An 8,224-nucleotide genomic window follows, 5' to 3' on the forward strand; every position below is an offset into this window, starting at 1 on the left:
TGAATCACTACCCTCCCAACCTCCAGCTGAGATAGTAAAATGTAGAACTATGATCACATCTTTAGGGAAATGGTAGATTTGTGCCACTCACAATGATTTAAGGGCTTCAGTGGCAATACTCCTGAAAAATCCAGACCGACCATGGAAAATAATAGTGTACTACTGCAAACTTAACCAAACAGTACAACCAATTACAGCTGCTGTGCTGGAAGTGGTGTCTTTATTTGATACTCTGGTAAGTGGCATGAAGCTATTGATCTGGCAAATGCATTCTTTTCAAAACCCATCAAATAGGGAGACAGAAGCAATTTGCATTCATAAGGGTTGAATACCAGTGTACATTTATGGTCTTACCCCAGAGATATGTTAATTCTCTTTTTCTATGTCACTATATTGTCTGAAAGGATCTGGGCCATCCGGACATTTTGTAGAAGACCACATTAGCCCACATTGCTGACATCATGTGAGCTGAACTGGGTAAGTGAGATATGGTAAGACACATGTAGTACTCTAGAAGGAGAAAGATAAACCCTATAAAGATTTAGATTGATAAATTACTTAAATGTTCAGGAACTCTGTGTTCTGGAACAAAATGGGTCATTGTTTTTCATGTGAACAACAGGTTACTGCTCTGTAAACTACCTACCACTGAGCAGCTCAGCATGTGAATAGTCTCTTCAGATTTTAGACACAGCCATACATACTTGGGAATACTACTCTGGACTGTTTGGTAATGCTAAATTTATAATAGTGTTGATTACATGAAAGGATTCTGAAGCAAATTCAGGCTTCAGCACAAGCAGCCCCGCCACTTAGGATGCTTTGCAGAGTCTCTAGCAAGCCCAACAGAAAACTCAGAATTTCCTATGAAGTCTGTTTCCTGAACAAAACCATACCATCTGCAGCAGAAAATGCTTAGAGGAACACACACACACACACACACACACACACACACACACACATATTTGTCTGCTAGACATAGATATAGAATATCTAAACATTTGACATCAATTGGCCATGAAGTCAAAACTGCACATAATAAACTAGGGATTATCAGATTCACCAAGTCATAAGATTGAAGAGGACATGGTGAGATAGAAGTGGTATATTCTATTCTGTATTGAGCTGGAAAAGGTCCAAGAGCACAGGTGGGCCAGACAACAGATCCACACACCACCTCCTTGTGTTGTACGAATACCTCTCCCTCAGCTCATACCTGTCATCTATGGATCATTTCCTACATGAAGCTAGCAGAGGAGAAAAATTGCACTAAATATACAAACGGAGTTGGCTCAATAGGTTTGTGTAAACTGCAAATTAACTTTTGTATTCTGGTCCTACTTAAGGGAAGTTCTGAAAAATGAAATGAGGGGAAATCTTTCAAGTGGGCAGAGCTCCAGGAGATGTTCTTGACCAGCCATCTTGTGTGGAGAGAAAATTGACTGGAGGTTAGAATATATATGGACTCATGGCCAAGGCAAATGCTTAGGTAGTTGGTTAATGGTATGGGAGATGAAAAATTGAAAGATGAGACAAAGTCTGGGGAAGTGTATAAGTGAACATGTGGAGATAGAATTGAGTGTGAAGATCTTTGTATAGCATTTTTGCCTACCATAGATCAACCGCTAAAGAAGAGGCACTAATACTCAACTGAATAGATTGGTGCAGCTAGTTAATGGCAGCCTACTTCTGTCCTTAGCCATTCCATTATCTAATAATGAGCCCATGAATTATGTTGCTATGATAATAGAAATGGAGGTTGTGTGTTGACATATGCCACACTAAAGTTCTACTGCTTAACATAGAAGTACTAGTAAAAATTAAAGCATTTTGTATGGAACCATCCCATCAACTAGCTACAGTTGGCTATTCCATTACCCTGGCCCCCTTCTACTCAGGAAGGAGTGAGTCATCTTCACTAGGATTGATCTATCTATCTATCTATCTATCTATCTATCTATCTATCTATCTATCTGTATCTCAACTGAATAACAGTTTTCCTTTTCTTTCCACAGTCCCTTAGCTAGCATGATTACTTAAAAGCTTACTTTAGAGGACTTGATCTTCCAGTAGATGGTCTTGTGTAGCATCTCTTCAGTCTAGGGTGCTGGAAAAGAAGGCATGCCTTCCACATGCTGTACAATGCAGAAGTTTCCACAATAGACCAGTAGAATGACTTCTTCAAAGTGCAGCTGAGGCATCAAATTTTAGATGATACTCTCTAAAAATGGGCATTTCTTTGGTGCTATGTCCCCAATGGATAAAACATATGGGTCTAGGAGCTAAGCAGTAGAAGTGAAAAAACAAAACAAAACAAAAAAATCTCTTCAACTATCATTCCCAGTGATCTTCTTAAAGAATATATGCATAGAGCTGGAAAGGTAGCTCAGTGGTAAAGTGTTTACTTAGCATGTCCAAAGTCCTGGGTTTGATCCCCAGCATTACCTCTGAGTCTATCAATTTCCAGTCCTGGCTTCCAGCAGGTTTATGTTTCCATCAAATGAGACAGTAAGAGTTTTACTGAGTTTAATTTAAAGCCACAACTATTATGTGGTCACCTTGGGTTCCTTATGCCAGTAGACTACCAGCCAAAAATATAGTTGCCATGTGCACTGAGAAGAGTTTTGGCTTAATCATCATGAGGAAGTAGAATTGCTGTTAAATGGTGCAGGTGGGGAGCTGATCCACTGGGATATCCAGTTGTACCTAAATAGGCAGTAGAGAAGGGAAATTATACCATGAGGTTAAGTCTTGAGATCAAGTACAACACCAATGGCTGCAGGTACACTAGGGGTGTGATTCACACTGTTCTTACAAGTTTTTTCCAGAAATTGTGACCAATCAGAAACCAAAATAAGCTGTATTCAGATGGAGAGAATTTAGCACCCCAAAGACACAGAGCTGAGAGGTAAATGGGTAAACTGTAGTAGATGCTATTAGTACCTCTCCCAGAGTCCCTTTACTACCCAGAGAATTTATCCCTCGGCGGCCGCAGGCACTGTGGCTAAAGTTTCACACCTGTGACTATCCCTCTCTTCTTTCTCTTTTAGCTGCTACTGATGCTAATGTGACTTCAACTTTGACAAGAACCGCTCTCTTCCATTGATGACCCCCTAATTCTAACCCTTTCTTAGCATTTGGAGATCCTTGTTCTCCTTAACTTATCAGAGCATGATCAAACTATTACTAAATTTAAATTTAATTCAGGGCAAATGTCCCTATTCACTTACTGTGGTCTAGCTTCCACAGCACAGTAAGCCCAGTCTCAGTCTCCGACAGTGTTCTCATGCAGTATGACATGACCAGCCTGACAGGGCCACTGTTAATCAGGGCCTCCACCATCAAATTCAGTTCATTTCCAATGAGTCTACTTCAGTACAACAGTTCCTCTTCCCTCACTTGAGGCCCCTGCACAGCTCCAGACTAATAGGGGAAAGTGCTGTCCTTTAACAAGGAGGAACAGTCCATTTCCACAGGCCCAGACAATTCAGGGCTCCCCCAAGTCAGCCAGCTAATTGTCCTCTCTAAAGACTCAGCATCTCAATCTTTCTCTATGAAAGCCTCAACTCTGGTGTAGAAAACTTGCTGAGCCTGAGAATCCAACCTTTTCTAAAGCGCTGCTACTCTGACAAATAGGTCCTGAGCCTCATCCTCAGAAGGACCAGTCCTCCAACTACAAAAATGAGTCTCTTTTGTGCCCAAAGGTCCTCTGGCTTTCACATTTTGTTTTGAATTAATGATTGTTATCCTAATCCTCTCGTTTTCTCTCTTCAAAGCTTCAGTGGTGTTCAGTCCTACCTACCCAATTCCGTAGTCCTTACAATTACCATTTTCCCTTCACTGCTCAACTGTCACAGAGAGGACACAAGAAGGGGCCAGGGATTTAGCTCAGTGGCACTGTGCCTGCCTCACAAGCACAGGGTCCTGAGTTCAGTCAAGGAGGGGGCACAAGTAGAGACATATCCTTCTACCTCTACCCCGTCCCAGAGCTGAACAGCTCTGCTGTGGCCAAGGTCCCTGACCTCCCAGAGGCTGGCATTTGAACAAATGGTCTGGCTAAGCTAAGAACATAGAGTGAGTGCCGTGCATCTGTGGTTTCTGCATCCATGTATACAACCAACCACAGAAAGAAAAATGAGCATCTGTATTGAATATGTTTAGACTTTTTTCTTGTTATAATCCCCTAAACAGTATAATGTAACAATTATTCACATGCCTTTTACATTGTGCTAGGTATCACAAGTAATGGCAAAAATGATTTAATGTACACAGGAAGATATGCATAGGTTATATACAAATAATAACACCATTTTATCAAAGGGACTTGAGCATCTGCAGATTTTGGTATCCATTGGGATTACAGAACCAATCCCCTACAGACACCAAGGAATGGCTGTATATGTCTTGTTAGAGAACGGCCACACATTTTAGTCACAGAGTAGTTTAAATTCAAATTAAGGGAAAGAATTCTCCTATTCTAGGTGAATCTCATCCCTGAAAGATATCCACAATTTATACAGTTGAACATATCCCTTAACATTGCTCAGTCTTAACAAATTATGCTTAGATTAGTTCACTGGCTCATGGAGAATATTGATTATGTATTTGTTCCAAATCTGTTCTGGCAGAGGGATTTATTTATCTTTCCCCATGATAACTTCTGTCTTCTACTTCAAAAAAATTATATGAAAGGCAGAAAGCACACCAAAAATGTTTTTCAATTTCAAAAAAGTTGAAACGGCTTCTCTGAAATACCTATTCCTTATAGAAAAGCAATACATGTCTGTAAGGGGATTTATGTACACAAACATGACCCAAACCAAATTACTCTTAATATGTTGATGCATCTCTTACAGATCATTTTAGAGTAGTCACACAAACTGAATGGACATATTTAAAAATATTGGACAGTAATATGTAGTAGTTCATTTATATTATGAATATTTTATAATTGCAGTATATATTTTTTACCCTGAGCTATTTAGTTGAATATTTTTAAAATTACTATTTCCATGGCTTAATATTTTTTTAGTTTTACTCTACTCTGGTCAGGAAAGGTGATATGAGAAGAGGCTGCATTACTGTTTTTCCAGAATTTGAGATTTTTGTATGTGATCCAAACCATTCAATTAAAAATTGTATTTCATTGAATGTTAAGGTGTATTCTTCATTCATAAAGGTATCAGTGTTAACTTATTAAATTAATGTTGTTTTTTCTCTATATGCATTTAATTTTTGCTTGTTTGCAAGACAACTCCAAGTATTACTGCATGATCACTTGAGAGAAGTTTTTAAAAAATTTGGCTATTTCATTCATCTTATAAATGTTTACATCATTACCCAAAGATGTGAACTTTTGCTGCCCTCAATATTTTTGTCTTGAATTTGATGTTTGTCATTTATGCTTACTGCTCTCTTTCCCTTTGTTTGGTTTTGATTGATAAATATTGTTCAATATTTTACTTTTATCATTCTGGATACCTTTGTTTTAGGTGTCGCCTTATAGACAATACTTGGCTGGATACTGGGAAAATAATTTGAGGGTTTTGGCTTCTAAGAGAGGTGTTTGACATTACCATTTATTAACACAAAAGGCCTATTTCATGTTCTAACATATAGTTTTACACTTTTTAAATACTCTTATGCTGTTTCATGTGTGATTTCTGTTGTTTTATGGGCCATGTTTTCTTTGCTTTTACTTTTTCAATGTTTACCTTTTCAAGTTTCAAAAGCTCTCTATCGCTTCACTGTGACATTCACAGAGTCGAGAGGGAAACCACCTTTTGAGTACACAGTCCTCCCTCTCCTCTCATTTCTTAGTCTTTGTTAATATTAGCTGACATTTTAAACAGTTTTTTCATGAAATCATTAATTTTACATTATTTTTAAAGGAACAGATGTTTTGATTTTAGATTCATCCTTATAACTAGATTTACATTTTTCCTAGAAAGAACTAGATAAATATGGGCCTTGTTTACTTAAATTTACTGCTGAACCCCATCAAATTTAATACAATGACTTCCCCACTTTTGAGCCTGTTATATTTCAGTATTCCCCAGGTGGTGGGAGTCACTCTTCAAATAGTCATTTTCCATGGATCTTGTTTGAGTTCTTGTTTAATACGAATATCTTTCTATTGCTTCCATTTATAAAAGAAAACTTGTATTCACTAGTTTTTGCTGTAAACTCTGTAAGTGTTGGAACAGTGTAGTGTGGCATTAGTGAGGAATGCTGTGGTGTAAATATGCCCCCAGAGTTGATGTGTTGGAAACGTAATCTTCAATGTTGGGAAGCAGAGCGTGAGGAAGAGGTGATCAGGACATCTTGAAAGATCAATGTCATTCTCTTGAGAGTAGGTTAGCTCTCATGAAGTGGGCTTTCTATAAAAGTGAATTTGGTTCCTTCTTGCTCACTTGCTGTCATGCTCCATTGGTCTTCTGCCTTCCAGCGGGGGATGATGATGTAGCCAGAGGATCTTGTCAGATGCTGGCACTTTGGTTTTGGGCTTCACAACCTCCAGAACCCAGCGCATGGTATTCTGTTATAGCAACACAAAATGGCCAAGAGAGGAAGTTAAAAGTCAGTTTGTTTTTTTTTCCCCCTTCTCTTTCCTATGTAAAACTTTTCTTTTTGCTGAAGTGCTTTCATGGCATATTGTTTTCTTTAATCTAAACATTATTCCAGAACTAAATGAACATATTCTATTTTACCTAGAACAACACGAAGAGTTGCAAGCTGTATATATAGGTCATTTTTTAAACTTTGGAGAATTGGGGACTGATGTGTATATTTTTCCTTTGATAATTACTTATGCTTCACTTATTCTAGTCTTTTTTCCCCTTGATCTTCACTCCTGCTCTTCCACATCTGTCATTGTCTCTCTTAATGTTTTCTTTTATTCCTTCCATCTGCATCTTAAAACATGAATTTCATTCCTTTTACAGCATCAATTATGTCTCTTCTTCCTCCCCCTTTTATTTTCACTTGCCAAGGAGTAATATTCAAATTTTCATGCACTACTGCTCTATTTCACACATCTGACATCCCTTTTCTCTGCATTTCATCTTAGAATGTACGTGCAGTGACGAGTCATCTTCATGACTTCATGGCCAATATTTATGAAGATATGGGCTCCAAATAAATTTTAGAGAGACAGGAGGTGAGGTTGGCTGGAGGAGATAAGGGCGGGGAACTGCAGTCTTGGTGTCTCAAAGGAAGTCTTGGTATTCTCCATATGCTGCCTGGGGCTTTGGTATGCAGGAATCCTGGGTTGCTGCTAACATGTCCCTCTCCTTTGCAGGGTCTCTTCTCCACCTGTGAGGTCTTTTCTCAGTCCAACTCCACCTGCCTTACAATTGAAGATTCCCTGTGGAGGAATTTATCTCAGAGACTGTCTGCTAGGCAGAGGAAAGACCACAGTTCAAGCTGCGCACTGTGCCACCATACGTGTCCCCTGAGGACATTTGAGACACTGCGGTTGATACTCAGATGCCATTTCAGGCTGGGAGTGCATCACTTTAACATCACTGATTCTTGTTTTTCATCCTCTTTGTGTGACATTATTTCTTTCCGTTTTTGTCTCCTTCCATCCCAAATCTGGACCGATTGATTTCATCTAAGGAATAATGTTATCAAAGAAAACATAAGCTGTTCCACATGTTTAAAAGAATAAAATGTTCTGAGACAAATGAATGTACATTTTTGGAATAACCATTAGGAGAAGCTGGATAGATAGAACACTGTCCACCAACCAACAAGAAACCAACTCAAGGAATGAATAAAATATTCACTACACTATTACCTGTTCTTTATCATTAAAAATTCACTTAATTAAATACATTTACATGCCTTAAAAGTTAAGCAGCCATGATATAATCAACATTTCCAAGTCCTACCCTTTCTCTAAACCTTACTGCCATATCCATTTTTAGCTGATTTTTCAAGTTTAAACTTCCATATTACCAAGTAATATGTTTATGTTATTATACTTATTAACATCATAATTTTAGACATTGTTAACCTTTATTGAAAACATTCAACTCTCTTCTACATTCACATGCATTTACATTCTTTTTTTCTGCTCCCAGTGTAGTAAAATCATACTTTCTGAGTAATTCAATAGTTTGCATTTATGTTATTATATTTTTGATTACTGAGTCAAGTAATGTTTGTACTATGAATTTATTTTCTTTCTTATATAATGTTCTTCCCCTCCTCTGGAAGT

General features: G+C 38.1%; 1 long non-coding RNA gene across 1 annotated transcript in view; it reads left to right on the plus strand.

Moving 5' to 3' along the window:
- LOC147829721 (uncharacterized) overlaps window positions 1-7,907 on the plus strand; it is a 97,943-nt gene extending 90,036 nt beyond the window's left edge. The window contains exons 2-3 of the long non-coding RNA XR_015448585.1: window positions 405-477; window positions 7,301-7,907. This is a non-coding gene — a long non-coding RNA (uncharacterized LOC147829721). The remainder of the gene's footprint in view (window positions 1-404; window positions 478-7,300) is intronic.
- The last annotated feature ends 317 nt before the right edge of the window (window positions 7,908-8,224 follow it).

This window comes from Heterocephalus glaber, unplaced genomic scaffold (assembly GCF_053883595.1).
Source record: "Heterocephalus glaber isolate CG9 unplaced genomic scaffold, H.glaber_assembly_v1.0 deba00000474, whole genome shotgun sequence".
In the NCBI taxonomy this organism is placed as follows: Eukaryota; Metazoa; Chordata; class Mammalia; order Rodentia; family Bathyergidae; genus Heterocephalus; species Heterocephalus glaber.